Raw genomic sequence first — 21529 nt, 5'->3', positions numbered from 1 at the left:
CTACTATTCACTACTTGGATTGTACAACAGAAGGTGTGAGTGAGACAGTGAGGAAAAAAATGAAAGTGGTCTCAAAGGGCCATTTTAGTGGCAAACAATACTAGAAGTTTCACATTTAAAAACACACTATTAACAGCTTATGATTACAATAAGCTGAGTTTTTGTATGAGAAAATAATTTAAAGGAACTATGCTATTTAGGAAGGCACATTTTTTTGAAGTGGCATCACTCAGAACATTTCCTAAATCTCATGAAGGATGCTGCCAGAGAAAATCTGTGGCTGATTTATGATATCCAAACCCAGTCATCCTAGTCCTCTTGAAGGTACCTACTACCCTGCTGATCTGAGAATGTCATTCTAAGGAAAATTTGGCGAGTGGTTCCAGATGCTTAGAATCAGAGGGGAGCCTCTGAGCAGGCAGGCTCTTTTCTGCCAGATGGTAGGTGGTGAGGAAGGGCTGCCCTGAGAGCTCAGATACGGCAAGGAACCTCCTTCAGCATTCATAGACACACAGCCTATGAGAAGCATGGTTCTTTCTTTTGCTGTTTTCCATGTTTTGAAGAACTCTTCTTTACAATGCTTCAGCCATCAACATGTGCAGAAATGCTCAGATGTCCTAGAAACTCCTGACATACTGTTCACTCTTGAACTTGCTGTTTTCACTGCCTCAAGAAGCACAGAAATTTAGACTTCTAAGTTTTGCCTATGCTGAAAAGTCTTGGCATAACTTCTACTCCATCTGTTCACTTATTGAAATGCTTCTGGTTACCAGACCAGCAGAAAATCTGGGATAAAATATTAAAATAAAAATTGTAGTTACCATAAATATATGTTTAGAACAAGTCTATAAAAAGTAAAATAGAGGCCACCGGTCATTTACTGCATGCAATAATAGCAGGTTAACTAATGCCTTTGATTGTGGCTAACAGAAGTTCTAATAAACATTTACATTTGGGATTGTTCACTTGTACAAAAATAAATTCACTTGTAATTTATCATCAGTGCATAACTATGGCAAATAGAGAGCTCTGCACTCTGTCACTGCATACATAGCAGCACAAATTCTCAAATAAGTACATATGTTATGCTGGAAGGTGATACCCCATTTTACCAGACCCTGAGAAGCACACAGACACTTTTTCACTTTTTAAGGTATTGAAGATTTCTTTTAAATTTCGGTTTCTGTGCTAGTATTTGGGGAACTCTTAACACCTGGCTTTGCAGAAGGGTGGGTCACTTCCTGGGAGTTACATATTATGTGTTAATTCAGCTTCAGCAAGTATTTTTTTGACTTTTGCTGTGATTAATATGTCATGCTGAACTTATATGCAAATATTATTTTACTATATAATTTTGTAAATTTTTTTATAAGTGAAGTTAAAGTTTCTCCAAACACAACTCTCTTCTAAAGTTTTGCAGCCTGCAACTCCTCATACCCTGTAGCAATCCATGTAGTGATCTCTGAAAATCCACAATGTGGTGTTCTATCTACAAAGGAGACTACAAAAGTAGTTTGGGGGGTTTGGGGAATTTTTTGTTTTGTTTTTGTTTTTCTAGTTTTGATTTAGATTTTTTGGAGGGGATTTTTTTGTCAGACTAGCTATAGGAATAAAATCATTCTCTGCTTGAAACTTGGTGAGCTACTTTTTAATGGTAATGGACCATTTCAAAGATTTTACTCCCTTTTTGCAAGTTTGTAACTGCAGATCTCCAAGGATTCCAGATGCTTAGTCTCCAAGGACAACTTCTATTGTTATGTTTATTAATACTATGTAAACAGGAGTGCAAGGGTGATTAGTTATATTATGGAATGATTTGTGGTATTTTTAAACAAACTACGGCAAACAGTTGACTGCATCAAAGTCAGACAGTGAAGTTAAACACCACATCATATGCAGACCTGGGTAGTGGGAATACCAAGGCAGGGCAGGGAGAAATGAGTTTGGATCTAGTTCCCGATAAAGAACTTGTAAAAGATATTAATTACGCAGGATATAGCTCATAGGTAGAAAATTCTTGTACACACAAACCATGTCGCTTCATGTTCATTCAGCTTTATACAGATTTAAACCAAATAATTTTAAACAGTGTCACGGTGTGTTGGGATATCCATAAGCATAATTTGGTTTGATAGTCTTAGTGGAAATGATTCACTTCTTGGTTTATGGAAAGCAGGATATTTTAAATTTTCATGAGAAGATTTTATGAAATGTTAAACAAGAATTGTATTTAAAATTCAGTGTCAATTAAAATTTTCTCTGCAAATTAATAATAGATATTATTTTAAATAAAATTAAGGTTATGTGTGTATATTTTCATGAACAAGTTATTTAACATTTCGTGAAGGTTCACTTCTGGATAGTCAAACCCGTTCTTGTCAGTGTGAATGCCTGTGTACAGTACATGTCCCTATGTATAAGCACACACCTGTCTGCTCACACGCACACAGAAGTCCTTACTGAATACAGGTGTGACAAGGAAGAATAGGATTCTCCACAGAATGTAATGGAAAGGCTTCTCTATGATTCTGCAGGGTGCAACAGGAAGGCCTTTGATATGCAGATGTCCTTGGCATTTTGGGATTACAAGAAGCATACAGCTGAATAACCTCCATCCTAAATTTAGGATGCCACTGTTATATCTCATGGTCAGGGTGAAATAGCCTTCTGTGACCACTTGTGTTTGAGCCACAAATTGTACATTTTGGAATGGTGCTTATATGGGCAATCCTTGCAAAAACAGGGATTCATGTGATTGAACAGATACATTTCCTACGTAATTTAGGATGGGATAGTAAGAAATGTTTTTGGCATCTTTATGTTACTTATGTTTACTGAGTAAAAAAATATTCACGCTTTTATAATTAGCTCATCTTTATGTTCTGGGGATTGATTAATCAGTCTCCAAAATAGACAAAGATTTTTGTATATTAACATTTGAGGATATATGCTTGGCTAGCACTAATCACATGAGAGTTGAAATCAGGTTAAAAATTAGAAATCAACAGCCTTTTGTCCCAGTGGCCATGAGAAACGCTGAAGAAAGGGAGTGTCTGGATTTAGAGAGAAAGGAATGTAAATATTCTATATGTCATTGCCTTCTATGAACCAATGCTATACATGTGGACAATTAAAATATTCTTAACAATAAAGACCCAAAATTTTTAAATGTGGTTTGATTATTATACAAACAATATAAGACTAGAGTACTTAGAATGTGTTTTAATAACTAATGGCAAGTTGCCATCTCCTTCTCCAATGCCTAGTTAAAAGTTAACCAGTTAAGGAAAACTTGAATCAATTATCATTGTCCTTTTTTTTTTTTTTTCTTTCTCTGCACAAAAAATTGGCTAAAGGACAACAGCAACTAACGCCTAAAAGCTGTGGCCAAAATTTTGTCCTTGAATATCTGCTCTGCAAGGCCTGTTTATTTTCTGTTCAGGTGAAAAAAAAAAAAAAAAACCACCAGCCATGATAATTTTCTACTCCTTGTCATGGCAGTCTTATCCCTCCCACTTCAACAGTGTCCAAGTTAACCTTAGTCACGCTGTACAAAGGTAATCAGGCATCTATTATCATCAGAATAGCTGGTACCTAGGAGCAGATGGTTTTTCAGATTAGCTATAATGACTCATTTAAGATGCATTGAATTCTCAAAGTGATTTAAGACATCAGTTATGCCTGCAAGTATAGAATTACCTAGTCTGGCTGGGCACTGGAATGGGCGTCAGGCTGCTGCTATCACTGAAGCCTTGGATGAGCTCAGGAGTCCACTCTCACAAATCTTGTTACTGGATTGGGACAAAAACTTGTATTATCTAGATGACAGATTTGCAAACTTATAATTTATGTGTACTAAAATAATTTACCAAATGCACTTTTGATTCATAATCATATATTTTAAAATTTGAGCCTTTTAAAGAAAGCCAAATCATTTTGTGAAAAATGATTCTGAGATTTGTAGATTAAGAAAGTGTTTAAGTTTCTTGCTACTTAACAACACTTTTTTAATTATGAAAGAAGATGAAATTTATTGTTAGTACAAGGAAGCCTTTACTAAAATTAAATATTAATGACAGAAAATTAGCAAATTATTTCAAGGGTTTGAAGTGTTTACATTTCCTACTGCATTAGGTTGTATAGTAAATTCAATGAACTATGAGGTATGGAAACATACAGAATATGTGCTGACAAATCTTTAGCAGTGGGTCATGTAACTTAAAAGATGATAGATTTTGGTCTCTGAATTATACTTTTGTGTTATATTTGCCTACTTATCAAAGTCCTTATGTAACTTTTCTAAATTTTGCTGCCATTATAGTATTCCTTGAATTTTTATCATTCAGGCAAAACTGAAAGTAAATCTGGTAAGCATCAGGGAGAAAGACCCTTACTGTGAAACATTAATACAAATACTGTTTCTTTAAAACTTGATCATTTTTATGAATACAAGATGAGAAAAGTCTTCTCAGGACCTGATCAAGTTGATTAATTTAGTATTGTCTTTCATATCTATGTTTAAAAGAAAGTGTTTAATGAAAAAAGGTAAGGGAATTAATTATGAAATGAACTTTTCACACAATCACAATTTCATTTGAATTCTAACAACCTATTATTTTACCCTGCAAAAACATGATACCATGAAGTTACATTTGCCAATCATGTACAAGAAAACAGCAGGATTAGCCTGTATTTGTTATATGAACTTCTCGAAAAGTTTATTTTACTCTGTCTTGTTCCCCAAAGAAATCTGTATTCTGTTTTAAGTGTCTCTTCCTATGTTGATCCTAAGTGTACTTATTTTATCTCAAATGAAATGACAGAGGATTTTGTTCTGTGGAGTCTTTTCAGCACTGCAAGTCTTAAAAGGTGAGCGGGGGGGGGGGGGGGGGGGAAGTCTTTTTTTCTTTTTTTTTTTTTTTTTCAATGAGCAAGCTACTCCTACAATTTGAAGCAAAACCACTGAAGCCAGTTATGACATCTTTGACAGATGTCACCCTTTTTTTGGTCAGGGACAGTGTCTCTCTCTCTCCCATTTTTTCTCTCCCTCAACATTGAATCCTGAGTGACCAATGTAAATACACATTGCAATGAAAGGTTTGCAATTTTATACAGGTACAGTATAACCCAGGAAATACATGTATTAGGCTATCTGCTCTTTATTCCAAGTTCAACAAAATATTGATAATCTAAATAAATACCCAGCTTCTGGAGTGTTAAGCATAAAGACTTCGGAGGCTTGCCAAAATGTCATGTTGTACATTTACATTTCTGTCTCTTCTCGCAACTTTTTTATAGCAGCCATGCTTATATACCAGTTTTTTTCTCATGTTTTCTGCCTTTTGTAGAGTTGCTGACACTGTCTTCAACACTGTCTCCTTCTGGCTGTGTTTGATAATATTTTTTTATAAACTGAAGAAAACGTTAATGACTTCTTCAGCTGTAACATCGCTAATTATGCGGTTAGAAATGTAAAGTACATTTTTTCACTGTGTGCTGCCACCTGGTGTCTTGCTCTTTTACATGAGGGGCACTGCACGGAGAACATCAAGCACTTGGACATAGGCAGATATGTTTTTGCAGAATTAAGGCATTATGCCATGCTTAAAAGATTTAATGATCAAAATTAATTACCACAGTCTATTTTTAGTTTATATTTAGAAATTACAAATTGTGACTTTGATAACAAAATGCTTTGACTGAAGAAAAAAACTGTAAGTGAAAATTTTTAAATCACTTATTGACTTAGAAGTTGTTCCCAAAGCAATGTTTATATTGGAAAAGTAAAGAAATATGCAGACATCAATTTGCAAGTGGAGAGGAAGGTTTTTCTATCTACTATGCATGGATAAAATAACATGTTTAGTTATTTCCACCCCTCTCAAGCAAATACATGCTTCTCATGATGACACATATTGCCAGATAAGTCTCCTAGCAGCCTTGTTTCTTTCCAGTGGTTTGTGAATATGCCTAAACTGTCCCATTTAATGGAATCTTCCAGGTCAAAATTATGAGCAAATAACTTCTTCTAGCCAACCATTAGGTTAAAGGGTTAATTTAAATGTTAGGGTGATGGTAACAGTGGGGGATATTGATGTTCCCTTGGTTTAAGAGAAAGCCTAAAAAACCTTTCGAAGCACAGCAAATAGCAAATTTTAGATGGCCCTGCATTAACACTATGATGAATACTCTGTTTTATCATACACAGTCTGATTTTGCTGACTAGCAGTGTTGGGGACAGGGATTCAGCTTACTACATTAGATATAAACCTTAGACGGAAGAAAGCAAAACTATGTTGTGTGTAAACTTTGGTGCATTTGCATTTCAAAAACATTTAAAGCTTATTCTTCATCAGTAAATCTTCTCCTCTTGTGAAATCAACAGTAGAAGGCTCGGTTTCTCTAGAAGTGGTAGGTTTGATGGAATGTCAGGATATCAGAATTTTTTTTAGTTAAACAAGTCTGATAGGAAGCTGGTCAAGCCTAAATTTTTGAGAGTTTGCTGGGCTTTGCTTTCCACAACAGTATGTTCTGAATGCCAGACACTACATGAAATGTTCCCATTTGTTGTCCAGTTTTAATGCCTGACAAGTTTAGTTCAAGTCTGTCTTCTGTGCTCTTCCATATGGATTGAGTTGAATCCCTACCAAGTTTCCCTTTCTTCCTGAAGTTGTTTAAATATGTTTAACTATATGTCAGTATGAAATTTTAACTCTTTTTCAGCACCTGCCAAGAAAAACTTACATGACATTTATATCACTAAGATTTTCTTTAAAAAATACTTTGCAAATTTTCCGTCAGTATGTAATGTATATAGTGCATTGACAAATTTCAGTTCGGAGATGGAGTATGGCATTCTTATTGCATGCCTGTGGAATAATGGGAAATATTCTTAAATCGTTTTCAGTTAGAAGCCTGTGAGTACAAAATTGCTGCAACATATGTAAATGGCCTCTTAATGTCAGTGGCATTAAGAATTTATTTCTCTGAAGAAAAACAAAATCCACTAAGCACTGAAAAGTTTTATTAATAATTTTTTGTTGGTGTTTAAATTGCTACAATGCAGAGGTGTATACATCTGTATGGGATTGCATTATTTTTAGTATCAGCCAACATTTGCAAAAATGATCACTGCAGGAGATGGTGATTGGAAAGGTGAGGCTGATTACACAGCAAGTAATCACTACTTCTTTAAAACACAGGACAATCTTTTTAAATTATTAAATCTGTGAAAAATACTAATATTTTGGAATTTAAAAGTAAATTGATCTCAAAATGTGCTTAGGCATTTTTCTGGGAAAAAATTTATAACCCATCTAAACAACAGATGGTGCACATTATCATCACAGACTTACAGTCAGTTATGCAATGAAGTCCTAATGCAGGATTTGCATTTTACTCAAGAATCATAGTTTGTTATCGGTATTTCCATGTTTTTAAAGACATCCTTTAGACTACTGCAGGTCTGGGGAGAGGAAAGTAGTTTAGATGGATCCCACACAGCAACAGACATACTCTGAATCGCTGACAGCTGTACATGGAAGCCCTTACTGGGCTATTTCTCTTACATGGAAGCTGCTTCTCTTGCACTGAGTTTTATCTCAACCTAAGTTCTCCTATTTACACATACCTGCTCTGTTTCATGCCTGATAGAGCCTTTCACAGCAAGTAATAAGCGCCAAACATTTCTGGGAAACTGTTGAAAAGAAGGAATCTGAAATTTCTTGTTAAAATTGTACTGATATATATTGCATCAGTTATTGCATCTGTACATCTCACCATTTTTAGAATTCTACCTCTTTGAAAGGAAATAAGTGGAGGATATGATGGGGGATTAATTACACCACATAGCATAAGGATTTTAATGATGTAATTCCTTAAATCAGCATTGAAGATCTGTGCCAAAATGAGAAAAAAATATTCTGTGTGAAAGCCTTTAATACACACCGTAGAAAAAGAAGAATTTGTACATTTGTGACTGTTTCCATCCTGTTCAGTAACAACTCAAGATACCTTCAAAATCACCCAGAGCAGGCTTTGAGAAAGGGTTGGTAGGTCCCCTTCCCGGACAGTATGAAGGGATGGAAAGCAAGAGAACTTGGAGACTTGCTGCAGAAAGCTAGGCTACAGATTTAGTGGGAATTGGGGTAAGGGGCTTTAAAGCTATGAAAAAACTTGAACTTTTTGCCAGCAGACCAATAGGTGACAAAAGGCTGCAGCTTTATAGGGTCCAAGAGTGTTGCACAAGCAACACTGGGACAAACTGTTGTTAGAATTGCTGAATTGGTCGTTAACTCCTAACTCCTTTGCCAAGGACACATTTAGTTTTAGTTTTGGATAGCTCTATGAAGAAATCCTTTTTACCTCTATCAGACTCTGTGAGTATTTACTACATCTCCAAGGACTTAGATCACTGGGAGAGCAGCAGTCACACTAAATAGCACAGATTGAAAACTATCTTGTGACTGAGAGCCTTCACCTTGTCCCTCAGCAGTTCAGGAGAGCAGAAAGGTGAGAGTGCTCTGAAGACGGAAAAAAATAGTGTCATTTCAGGAGTTCATTTGTAAGATAATGCTTAGGTTTAGGTGTGCAGTTGCTTTCTGTCTCCTCCTTTGTGTGATTCAAGGAGAGGGTTCAAACCACCCAGGTGTCCCATGCAGAACTGCCATGTAAAGCAGGTGAGATGCACAATGATTGCAGCAATCATATCTGAGATGCCAAAAAATTAGTGCTTTGAGTATCTGCTATGCCAATCTCCATAGTGATAACAACTATTATAACCAGTTAAACTAATATTAAAAAAAGTTATCTTGACAAGATAGGAGTTGTTCTATTTATTATAAAGTAGTGTTACTGTAAAACTATTTTTAGGTAATCCTCTGCTATTCATATCCAAAAGTTTGGTGCTTGATGGGATTTTGGCCCATGTTGAGATGTTATGAAATTTAATTCCCTTTTGGCATAATTGTGTATATAAAAACAGGAAAGATCAGAATTATTGTAAAATGATGATTTACTTTAGCTTAACTATGCTCCTGAATCATTAAAGTAACTTTTTTCATGTTTCTTCCTTCTTTACTTTTATCTTCTTTTTTTTTGTTTGTTTCTTTCTTTATTCTCTTTCTTCTTTTTATTTTCATTTTCTCCCATATTCCTTCTATTTTCTTTGCATTTTCTGATTTTACTGGCTCTGCATTTTGCTAAAGTCATTACAGTTACTTACACCAAATTGTATCCACCCTGCTCCAAAGTAGGTTTCCTCCTGCATATTTCATGGCTGTCTTTCACCAGATCACTCCCAATAAGATCACTGGAATGGTTGTGCAGCCACAGTCTTGCTCATTTCAATAAGCATCTGAATTTCCTCCCTTCTAATATACAGCTGGACAACAAGTCTACCTGTGACTTGAACAAGGTGGAATATTGGCGCTTAGTGCAAAGATAGGTATTTGATATTTTCCCAGCCATGGACTGAAGACCAGTGCCCCTGGGGGACAAGTACATCACTGATAATTGCTTATGCTGTTAGTCTTGCTAGTATTGAATTCAGACTCCATGAATTCATGTCTCTGCTTGCAGTTGTGGTTATTTTAAATGTGATTTGGGGGGAGGAAAGGAGGAGGGGAGTAATGTATATTTAGCTGAAGAGAGAATATGCAAAACCTCAAGAAAGAAAAGCTGTATTAAAGGGGAAAGAAACAATGTAATTTGTAAATATATCTTTTGGTGAGAATTTCCTGTGTTTTATCTAAGAAAGAATTTCAGGCGTGAGTCCAAGACAAATAAAGGCACACCGAATGAGGGAATGAAGACAGAACAGTGACAACAGTTTAATCTTTCTGCCAGTAGATGGAGAGCACAGGAAAGTAGAAGCACACACATAAAGAAGGAAGGAAAAACCTTGCATCAGCTTCTTTAAGGGAGTGAGAGATGAAAGAAGAAAAAAGCAAGAAGTGGGATGGGGGGAGGGAACAGATTGTAAACTAGGAGGAAATTGGGGTGGAAAATGGATTCTGAAAAGTGAAGAGGAAATGACAATTCATAAAGTATCAGCTTGGTCAAATCAGTTTCTTGGCAGCAAAAAAAATAATTATCTTCTTTTATGCCTTGTACACAGTACTTTTTACTTCTGGAACATGGTTTGAAAACGTGGCATGAATAGTTTGCATTACTGAAATGGAATAAATGCATGTCTGCCTTTTCAAGTACTTTTCCAGACGCAGACATGCTGTGAGTGACATCATGGAAAACCTTTTCTTTTTGTCGTTTACATATACCTCTCTTGTAAGGAATTTTCTTTCTCCTGAGCTCTTCTTCCTCCCGTCTCTCTCTCACTCTCTTCCGTGTCTCACTTCTTGCTTGCTTCCTTTTCTTTTTTTTTTTCTTTCTTTTTTCTTTTTTCTTTTTTCTTTTTTCTTTTTTCTTTTTTCTTTTTTCTTTTTTCTTTTCTTTTTTCATTTTTCTTTTTTCTTTCTTCTTTTTTCTTTTTTCTTTTCTTTTTTCATTTTTCTTTTTTCTTTCTTCTTTTTTCTTTTTTCTTTTTTCTTTCTTCTTTTTTCTTTCTTCTTTCTTCTTTCTTCTTTTTCTTTTTTCTTTTGGACTTCAAAGCCAGGGTGGAAGCAAGGAATTTGGTTCACTCTCTGTTTAATAGTTGAAAGAGCATGGTTTGGGGTTTTTTAATGCACAAAATTCCTCTCAGTGAGACATGCCACACATTCTGATCTCTCCCCTTCAGGCAGTTACACACTATTAAATATGGGGTTGGAAATGACATGTGTCTGGAAATACAGAAATGAAACAACCTTCCACTTTCTGCACTGCTCTATACAATGAAGGTGTTGTAAATTGTTAATTGAATGGCATGGGCTTCTAGTTAGTGGGGCTTTCTATAAATAGAAACTGTACATTCCAGTGTGTTGGCACTTCTTTATTTTTTGCACACTAACTGAAGAACCTTTCTGTATTTCATAGAGATTAGGAAAGTATTTAGTCTGTTTTTATTCCCTAACACATAGTTTGTGCTCTGAAAGTTTGTTCTGTTTACCTTCTCTTACTGAACTGCCTTTATGACATTTTTGTACTATCCCTGTTTTAAAAGAGAAGTAAAATCCAAACAACCTGTAATGGTACTTGATATTCCCTGTATCCTAACACCCAATAAATGGTGAAATACGACTACTGTATTTTAAATAATACTGCACATATTATGTAGAAAATAATAGTAAAGTATTGCCATTAAGAATACAGAAAGGAAAGCAGGGTACTGTTTGAGATGGAAAGATGGGAGATCCTTTGACCTTTCAAAGTTATTCTGAAGTTTTGGATTCCCACTCGGAGAAGACAATATTGTCTGTATGTGAATGGCACTGGACTAGGAAGCTTATTCCCCCACAGCAGTTTGATAGGTGACAAAAAACTGCACATGGGAGACATCTAGTGAGGAATTATAGGCCCTTGAGTCTGAAGACCGCAATGTAAAACTGAAATAGGGTTTAATTTCAAAGAAGGGAGAGGAGTAGATGATGGAATTAATCACTCAGTAGTGTGTGATCCTTCAGAATGCACTTTCTTTACAAAGCCATCACTCTTAGTCCAGCAGATTTTAACTGCAGTGCTATAGCCCTAGGAGTGTGAACACAGTTTACAAGTATCAATGAGTAAATGCAAGATTATGTGGGATTAAATATACGGTCCCTTTTAAATGTGATGAGTTTCAAAACAGCTCAAAAGATTGACTGAGATGGGTGTCCTTCGAAGCCTGATGGAACTTTCAGATAGTAGTATTTTAAACTTAAAATATTTGAAATGCTTAATATTTAAAATTCTGAATTTTCTGGTATTAAATTCAACAATTCAGTATCTGGAGATTCCATGGGGTGATAGGTTTAAGGCAGATAGCAAAAAACATGAGAGAAAGTGATAAAGCCAGTTTCATATCCAGCTTTCAGACCATTAAAACAGAACTGTGTTTGTTCATTGTGGAGGTTTGTTACACAGTCATATGCAATTTGTCTAACTCTTCTTTTGCTACTTTGGCAATACCAAAGCAATTCAAGAAAATCTAGCTTTGCTGTTGCCAGCACTGAGTGATGTTTCAACATGCTTAGGGATTTCAGGGTATTTTAAAACTTCTGTATTCTTAGGAAAGGAAAAAGTCTTTAACAGGTTTCTCACACAGTTTAGTGCATCCTGTGGATAATGTCTAGGAAATACAGAAATTACAGGGGAAAATCAGAGCATATGGATTCCATGTAAGGAAAAGGAGACTTTTTTTCTCTTTTTTCTTTTTCTTTTTTTTTTTTCTTTTTTCTTTCCTAATTCAGAGAACCTATCTACCTAGAAGCCATTCTGTACTTCAGGAAGACATGTGATTGTCAAATAATGTGAAATATTGCCAAGAAATAAAGGAGTTTGTGAATTTATATATTCTCTTCCTTGCACTTTTAATAAGGAAGAATTTATAATTTCTTCCAGGAACCTAAGTTCTGCCTTGAAAGCATAACAAAATTTTCAGAAGTCTATTTACCTTTATGTTAAAATTTCTCTTCTGTAAGCAACATAAATGTTTGGGAGTCAATGGGATTAGGCTTATAAGTACTTCCAAAAGTATGTTTCTCTTTTCCTCTTTTTCTTTCATGTCCCAAAGATATTTGCACTTTTCTGAAGTAGTTGTTCCCTTCATCCATCTGAACACAACACACAGTACTGAATTCAACACATAGTTCTTTTATTCATGGGCTGAAGTTTGTGCATACATAGAATGCAGGGAGTTTTTCCAAAGTGCTACCACAGAGAATCTCTGATAATGTTTCCCAGGCTTGAATGATATTTATACCCCGTTTTTAATATATTTATACAAAATTTTGATATTTTTTCCCCTTTTTTCTTTTTTTTTCTGATGGGTCCTTTGACACACCTATTGGAAAATGTTTAGCTGATAGATGAGATTATTTGCCAAAGGAATTTTGAAGACCAAGAGCATTTGAAGAGCAAGACCTTGAGTCACTGAGACAGAACCGATACGTCTTGTAACTTTATTCAGAATTTCACAATCCTTGCTAAACTGCAAGATAAGGGCCAAAGGCAACAAACCAGCAGGAGCCAACTCAGAATGTGCCAAAGTTCATAGAACAGTTGCTTCAGGCTAAAGTTTGTTGACCCTTAATCACTCGGGGTCATCAGTGGCTCTGCTGCAGGGCCCTGCAGAACGTGAGCCTGATCAGATCTCCCGCTGCTCCTGCCCAGGCTGCCGGTAGTGTGGAGTGAAAGCTGGGATACACGAATTCCAAGGCAGCATTTCATCGGTGTCTGCCTGTAAGAATGCTTTTTTGGGCTACCATCCTTCCGTAACACATGTGTTTTCTAATTCTAAACTTCCTTAATCTCTTGCAAACAGTGTAGGTGGGGTTAATCACAACACAACACAGGCAAAAGATTCCTTCCAGTCAACATACCTTGTATGCTTTGGGTACTGTGTTGTGTCATTGATTGATACTAATGTAAGCACATATATACACAGTTTAAGTTTTAAATCATTTTTTATTAAGTCACAGAGATCACTGTTGAGAAATACCTTCTTCCTGTTAAGTCTCCTTTGACTATTAGTATTACCTTCAATAACTGTATTATAATGGGTATGTTAGATTTCTGCATAATCTAACATTATGAAAGACTGGTATCAAGAGAAAGAACTGGCATTTCACACTCTAATCTTGCAACAAATTCAGCATTCAAGCACGCACTGATAAAAAACATGCTTCAGTCTTGTGGTCTGTAGCAAGATATCCAGTAGTAGCTGCTAATGAATACTGGGTAATGTAGCAATGATGCCATTCATGATATAGTAAAATCTTCAATGCATATTTTTTTGAGCTGTACTATATATTTGGACAGTTCACAAATTTTTACAAATATAATCTTTATGACAGTGATAAAACTTTAGAAAATATCTAGTTCCTGCAAGATAAAGGCATTTCAGTATAGTCCATGAAGAACATAAGTTGCATAAAAAAAGTTCTTCAAAAGCTCTAGAATTGTCAGTGTTTCTCATAATCCTTTTAAATATGAAAGCAGAAAAAGAGAAAATAGGCATAAGGGCATATTGACCCCTGGAGCAGCAGTGGGCTGAAGGGGCTGAATATTTTGGAAATGGATGTTCCTCTTTAAAAGGAAAGTGGAAAAGGGTAAAAGGGAACAACAGTTCATGTTTCACTGAAAATTAAAAGATGAAACAGTTAATGAGGAAAAAAGCACCAAAATATTCTAGATTAAAAATATTCTATATTTTGTAATATTCAGGATTATGAGAGCCTAGATGCTTCAGAAAAACACTTATAGGGTGAGATTCACAAGTGTGAGAAAAGCCAAAACACAAGAGACTGGAGTCCTTCACACTTTTCCTCATGAGGGTCATGCCCACATACATGAGCAAAGCTGTCTCATTGACTGTTCCAAGTGCTTTCCATACTGTGCTCTTTTGCTGGGGTATCTGAAAACCTTTGATATTGGTCCAGATCCCAGTGTTCTCAGAATAATTAGAATGTTATTTATATGATACAAATGATCGTTTTCCTTGTACTCCCACTTAGGTCTGCATGAGGGTTGTTGCTTTATGCTGGTTACATTCATTCTGGTGTATGGGCCATTCTTCTGCCCTGTTTGTACAGGATCTTGCTCAATGAGATTGTGGTCCAAGTCTGTGGCTTTTCAGTGCTTCAGTAACACAAATAATGTTGCCACTGCTTAAAATAGGTTTTTGAAGTGTAAACATGTCTGATCTTGATGACAACTAGAGCAAAAATATTAGCAGGCTACCAATATCACCATTATTCTTATTTTTTCAAATGCTGCAAGTATGGTGTTTAATTTCAGTGACAGTCCTATTTCAAGATTTCAGTCTAAAGCCCAAGGTAAGCCAGTCCACACTAGGAGACAGACAAAAAAAAAAAAATCACAGAATTGTTAATGAGTAAAACATTTTAAAAAAAACACCCTCTCATTATCCTATCGTCAGCTAGCAGTGGGTAGGGGCAGCATTTGACATGGGAAGAGACACTTATAAGTCTTTGGGGAAATAATTGCTGGATGCAATGACTGACTGTATTTGACAAAATAAGCCAATGAATAAGGTACCTAAGAGCATATTTTTGATCCAGGAAAGAAGGCATACTGTGAGAAAGAAAGAAAGAAGCATGGTCACAGTCTTTGTCAGAGTTCAGATCAGAGGCAGGGAATAAAACAACGGCAATGAAGGTATGGATTTGGACTGCGTGAGGTGAAATATGAAGATGATGATTGATAATTTTTATCTGAAATTGATAAGCAAAAATCAAAACAGTTTTAGGCAGAAAATACAATGAATAATTTATATTTAATGCTGTGAAAATGGCATAAATATATGTAAAATCATCATTTGAGAACATATATGATACATAGCTATGATGAGAAAGTATACATGAAGAATTAAGTAAAAATTTTAAATAGAAGACTATTTTTATTGATACAGGATGGATTGAGGAATTTATAAAAAAGAAAAAATGTCTGCACTCAATTTTTCCTAGTTTGAAGGGTTTTTTAAAAGATTCTCTCTCATAGCTATTAAAGAGAGGATTTTTTTCATTAATCTACATGAATAAATTATATCTTTTTCTTCTTCCACACATTATTGTCATCTTCAAGCAGATAGTCTTTAAGATTTACTTGAAAAAAAGGCCCAAATTTGAATTTCCTGCTGTTAAGTGATCTTATAGTAAGATTACTTAATAGTAATTAGTATATTTTACCCCAAAACCACTATCAATATCACCTTTCAAAATGAGAAATTGACTCAGTTCTTCCCACTGGTAAATCACCATCCTGTGTGAATCTACATGGAATATGCAACTTCCATAAAATGCATGGGAAATTCTTTCTTAATTCCTGTTGAGGTCTGTGTGGTTATCTGAAGTTCCCACAGAAGTTGTATGAGTTATTAAATCTTTCCTTACTGTTTTCACTGAATTCTAATAGTGAGAATCAAAGTAGTAATTACACTGTTACTATGTTTTTGTCCCACGTGTTGTGTATGTGCCTGCACGAAGTTCCCACTCTTGCAAGCACTGGTGCAGGTCAGCTATAATGTCCAGCACTGGGAGCTCTGGTGTTTACCAAGCATTTCATTTCCACCTCTTCAACAAACACATCTGCTCTGTCTAGATGCTCTGGAACTGACTCTCTTTCAGTTAAATAAGATTTTCCCAAATAGTGTAACTGTCCTTCCACTAAAAGGCAGTACCTGAGGAAAATTTTACCAGTTCTGCCTGTGACTCTCCCAGGTCTTGACCCCATCAGCTGTTCATTAAAACCATACTGATCCCACTGTGCTAGAGAGCTATGTTCCTCACCTGCAAGAGGAATTCACCCAAATAAGAGAGACATTTCACTGTAGAATTTCTGCTCCACTGCCTATTTTATTTTGGACTAAAGATTCTGGTAATTTCATTAATAGGTAATAGGTAAGTAGTTCACACCAAAGTTTGTGTAACACATAGAAAATAATTCCATGTAATAAGATCGATCCTAAAATACTTTGAGAAAATTGCTTTCAAGCACAATAATAGAATCTTTAAGGCTCATCGTCTAAGATTCAAACATGAATCTAGCACTGCAATTTCCCCCACTACACCATGTCCCCAAACACTATATCTACATGGTTTTTGAACACCTACAGGAATGGTAACTCCACTGCTTCCCTGATCATCCCATTCCAATGCTTCACCACATTTTCAGTGTGGAATTGTTTTCCTTATATATAGTCTAAACCTCCCTTGGGGCAACTTGAGACCCATTTTCTCCCATCCCATTGCTTGTTATTTGGGAGAAGAGGCTGATCCCCACCTTGCTACAGCCTCCTTTCAGGTAGTTTTGGTATCAGAAGCTGTATTATGTTACTAGGCATTTTAAAAAGAGGTTCAAGATTGCTTTTAACCTGATTCCTCTAACTAATCACTATAAAGGCTAATTAATTGTTTTATTACTCCTTTCTGTAGTTGGAAGTAGGAAATGGACATCTTCTTGTTGGATTTTGTGACTTAGGTGGCAGAAGTCTTCCTGAGCATGAGGTGGCTCAACAGTTTGCTTCCTTCTCACATGAAGTACAAGGTGACACAGGCATGTCAGGACCCTTCTTTGATGTGATACATTCAATTGGTTCCCAGGCACCAAAATTGGTTCTCAAACTTTATTTCAGTAGCAGCTTGTAAAACTGACAGGGCAAATAAAGCATCTGATGAAAGTGAGATTGAATTGACCAAACAACATCCATTTCTTTAGCATTTGAAGTCAGAAAAGATATGGGAAGATAGTCTTCAGTGATCTGGGAAGAGATTCAGTGCTTGTCAAAATCAAGGAAGGCTTCCCACTGATTTCTCTTAAGTTTAATTAACAGAGTTACTGTGGTAGATGAGTGTTCAGGGTTTTACACGGGATCATGATCAGTGATAACTCCTGGAAAAGTTCATTTATCCACTGGTAATTCAAATTAACTAAAACTCACAGATGGAATACTCACAGTTTTGTCACTTCAGAAGTAAATGCTTTTATAGTATATCATATCTTTCATTCCTGGCAGGCACTTGGGAATCAGCCCAAAGTATAGCAAGTGGTTTGATAACTGTATGTAGGAATGTGGAGAAAGATATCTAAGAGTGACTGGCTTTTAAGTCTTGCCAGGAAAGACATGAGAAGATTGAGTCATTTGCTACAGAATGCAATTAAAAGTTCAACCTTGTATTACACTGGTGGCAAAAGAACAGTTAATTTTCACGCCATTTACAAGAGAGAGTTGCAGATTGGAATCATCTTAAATCTTTAAAGCAAATTAGATTATTTCCTAGGCAGCAAGATTGGATCCATCTTTCCATGTCTTTGGGAAGATGCGACATGATTTCAGAAGTCTCTCGTTCCAATAGTTCCCATCCACAGTAATTTCTTTCTCAGGTTATGAAAATATTGAGATTTAATTATGAAATCAGTACGTCAGCAACTTCCTTACTTTAGTTTTTCAGGAAAATAAGAATGAAAATAAAAGCTCACATTTTATTTCTTTACCTCTAGAGGTTGGAACAGAATGATTATCCTTGGCTAGTCAGGGGTTTTCAAAGGACAAAAGGATGGCTATGCTTTTCTCTGAAATATTCATCACAAATAGAAATAAGATACAGACCAGAGAAGCCTGGGGATAGTATGAAGACTCTCTTCTCTTCTGTTTAGCATCCAATCACACTACTAAACAAATCTACAAGAGGACTCACTAGACACAACTAGCTGAAATACTGATTTATTTTTCTTTCCCTTCATCATAATGTCCTAAACAAAATTTTCTTTCTTTTTTCTATCTGGCTTATTTAAATAAATTCAATAAAATAATTTGCTGCCAAATACTTTTGACCTGCAACCTAATCTCTCCTGAATGTTTTAGACTCCTGAAGACTACTTCTTTAAAATGCAGGGTATATAATTGTCTATAAGACATAGAGGTCAGATTATCTGCACTCTTCTACTTTGTTTCATTCAATTTTTGTCAGAGAAAAGAAAAAAAAAAGAGGAGAGGAGAGGAGAGGAGAGGAGAGGAGAGGAGAGGAGAGGAGAGGAGAGGAGAGGAGAGGAGAGGAGAGGAGAGGAGAGGAGAGGAGAGGAGAGGAGAGGAGAGGAGAGGAGAGGAGAGGAGAGGAGAGGAGAGGAGAGGAGAGGAGAGGAGAGGAGAGGAGAGGAGAGGAGAGGAGAGGAGAGGAGAGGAGAGGAGAGGAGAGGAGAGGAGAGGAGAGGAGAAGAGAAAGCTAACTACATTGTTGAAATCCTTTAAATTTTACAATACATGAGTATGCAAACTTGCAAAAGAAATAGGAATAACAGGAAGTAATAATTTTCAGCACTTTCAGTATTTTTTAATCAATGATATACTGCACAGTGTCTGCTTTCAGAACATTTTGATTTTTAATGGAAGTCAAAAATCTGTAGCTGCAGCAGCTCTTCTATAGCTTCATATAAGAGAACAGTTGTTGACGATAGAGGTTATCCTGAAGTGCCCCCCTAGTTATGAAATACTAAATCAATCTTTTGTGACGCATTTTCTTTAGTCTCAACTTCCTAATAATTTAACTATGGAATTTTCAGCATAAGAGAAAAAAAAAAATCAGGAAACTTGCTGCAATGTATTTGTTTGTATGCCAGGGTTGTTTCCACGTACATACGAACCACTTATGGTTTCTCCAGAACTCAGTGTTCCTAGTGCCAGGATTTCAGGGCTGCTCTCTTAGGAATATTCAGGTTTCATAACGCTCATACCAATCAGGAGAGCGAATGTAAAATATGTGGTATTTCCTGTGGTGTTTACTAAGTGGAAAGTTTGGATTGTATAGTCTTGTTCAAATGTGGCTTTGAAGCAATGTACACTTGTAAATACTGTCGCATTCTCACAAACATAAATTGAGTTTCCTCAAACCTCTTGGAAACCTACAGAATTTTTTTACTACTTGTGGCAACTCCATCTCCTTTTGCTGCAATTATTTGTTTTCTTGATGTCTGTGGAAGATAATTTAAGACAATCTGTCACATCTGAAGCAACTGTAAGGGTATATTTTGAGCCACCATCTTTTTCCTGCTTAGATTTCAGGCTTGAATTTATGCATTTCTTTTATCTCTTCACAAGAAATTCTTACACTTTATAGATTCCCTTTAGTCTCACAGGTTAGAATACATTCAGTTTCTCTAAATAGTCCCTAGCCTGCTGGGTCCTCACATCTGGAAGTTCCTCTCTTTTCTAAATCATGTTAAACCCAGAGATTAGGGAGTAGGATTTGACTATGAAAAGGGATCAGAGTGGTGCAAATTTTGACTAGACTAGAAGCACAAAACAATGGAGAAATAGGTATTAAAAAGGAGACTGAAAAATCTTGATCCAATTTATCTCTGTGTTAGCTTACCACGGTTATCACCACATTAGTTAAAAAACAGGCAAATATAAATAAAACTTTCATTTTATACTGCTATTTTGAGAGACACAGCAAGTTTTGCAACTTGCTGCATACACCGCCCATTCCTTCCTGAACTGAGTTCAGGTTGCAAACACTGAGTTTGGGGTCTAAAGTACATGGGTGGTCAAGGGTATTGCATTCTCTTGTTCTTTCCAATGAAAAACAGGCACTCATACAAGAATTGGTACAGTGTTGATGTTTTGTTTGTTTGTTGGTCGATCGGTCGGTTTATTTTCACTAAGCCGTATTTCTGCTTACTTCTCTGCCAAGACACAAGAAAGAAATCTTTTTTTTAAAAGAGATACTTACCCTTCCTGCAGCCAGCCTGTAATTTAAATTTATATGCAAAACTAGAGATTCAGAATGGTGGATACAAAATTTTATACTTATCTTACTCATATAAATCTTTCCACAAAATCTTTTTTTTATACATGAAATACAGCTATTTTGTCAAAAATCTGCTCCACCAGTCAGCAGACTAACTGCTTTTTAAAAAAGCACCTCTTGGTTTTGTGTGATGAAATGAGATTTGCAGCCTTTAAGAGGTTTTTTCACTACTGTAGTGGTCAGGACTTTTAAATGCTTGCGAAAAATTGGTTCTAGAAGAGTTGAGTGTGAACATGAGATTCAGTCAAAAGGGTATTGGCAGAAATCGCTTCATATGTGTAATAGTCCCCCTTAACTAAAATCCAGAATAATTCAAACTCTCCTCAGGGAACTGGTATTGGTAAGAAAGCCAAAAGTGTACTTGGAGTCTTGTGTGCTGTTTCCCTCTGGAAAGTTTTGAAAGCTTAGAAACTGTGAACTACGTTTTGTTAATATGCCACACAAAGTTTGGGAAAGTTAGAACAATTCAGGAAGAAACTGTGCTAGTAAGGCATGATTCTGGGGAAATACAGGAAATGCTCAGCACTTCACAGAATTGGACCCTCTTAGTACTCTCAGGATCTGCAGTGCATCTGTCTGCAAGCCTGAGTGAGATTTTCATGGGAATAGCGTGGGAACACAGACATTGATGAGATACTTCTTTGCTCAGAAACCAAAAATAAAATTCAGAACAAAATAAATAAAGCAATCTTGAAAGAAGGGCAATTTTAGAACTTCTGGAAAAGAAGGAGTTTAAAAGGGCTGTCTTCTTCATAGTAAGTGTAGCAATTAGTAAAAGTTTTGATAGAAATCCTGCATTTTAAGAGTAGATTTTTATTACCTTTTATATATTCCTATCCAAATATGCCTACACAGAAATGTGTCTTTAAAATGGAAATGGACACAACATCAGACAGGAAGATTATGAGCCAGGTTGCCTCAACTTGAGGCCTCACTTACTACAGCTCTGTATTGTGCTATGTATCAGTAGAAATTTTGTTTTTCCCATGAATTGGAAATGTATCATGTATAGAAAACAAAAATGTTTGGAATTTATGTTACATAAATGAACGGCAGTATTGAGTTATCTCTAACTTCTAAGTGCCCCATAAAAAAGTTTATAAATAAGGATTTTTCAGACAAAGCATATC

At 35.9% G+C, this 21529-nt stretch overlaps 1 protein-coding gene across 4 annotated transcripts in view; it reads left to right on the top strand.

Moving 5' to 3' along the window:
- The window catches only part of DLC1 (DLC1 Rho GTPase activating protein), a 257450-nt gene that overhangs the window by 96360 nt on the left and 139561 nt on the right, over positions 1-21529 (top strand). The window lies entirely within an intron of this gene.

The sequence above is a fragment of the Chamaea fasciata genome, unplaced genomic scaffold (genome assembly GCF_029207755.1).
Source record: "Chamaea fasciata isolate MVZ Bird 193981 ecotype frontalis unplaced genomic scaffold, bChaFas1.0.hap1 SCAF_6, whole genome shotgun sequence".
Classification (NCBI taxonomy): domain Eukaryota; kingdom Metazoa; phylum Chordata; class Aves; order Passeriformes; family Sylviidae; genus Chamaea; species Chamaea fasciata.
Note: the sequence above shows the minus strand (reverse complement) of the source record. Positions and strands in the feature narration are given on the sequence as shown.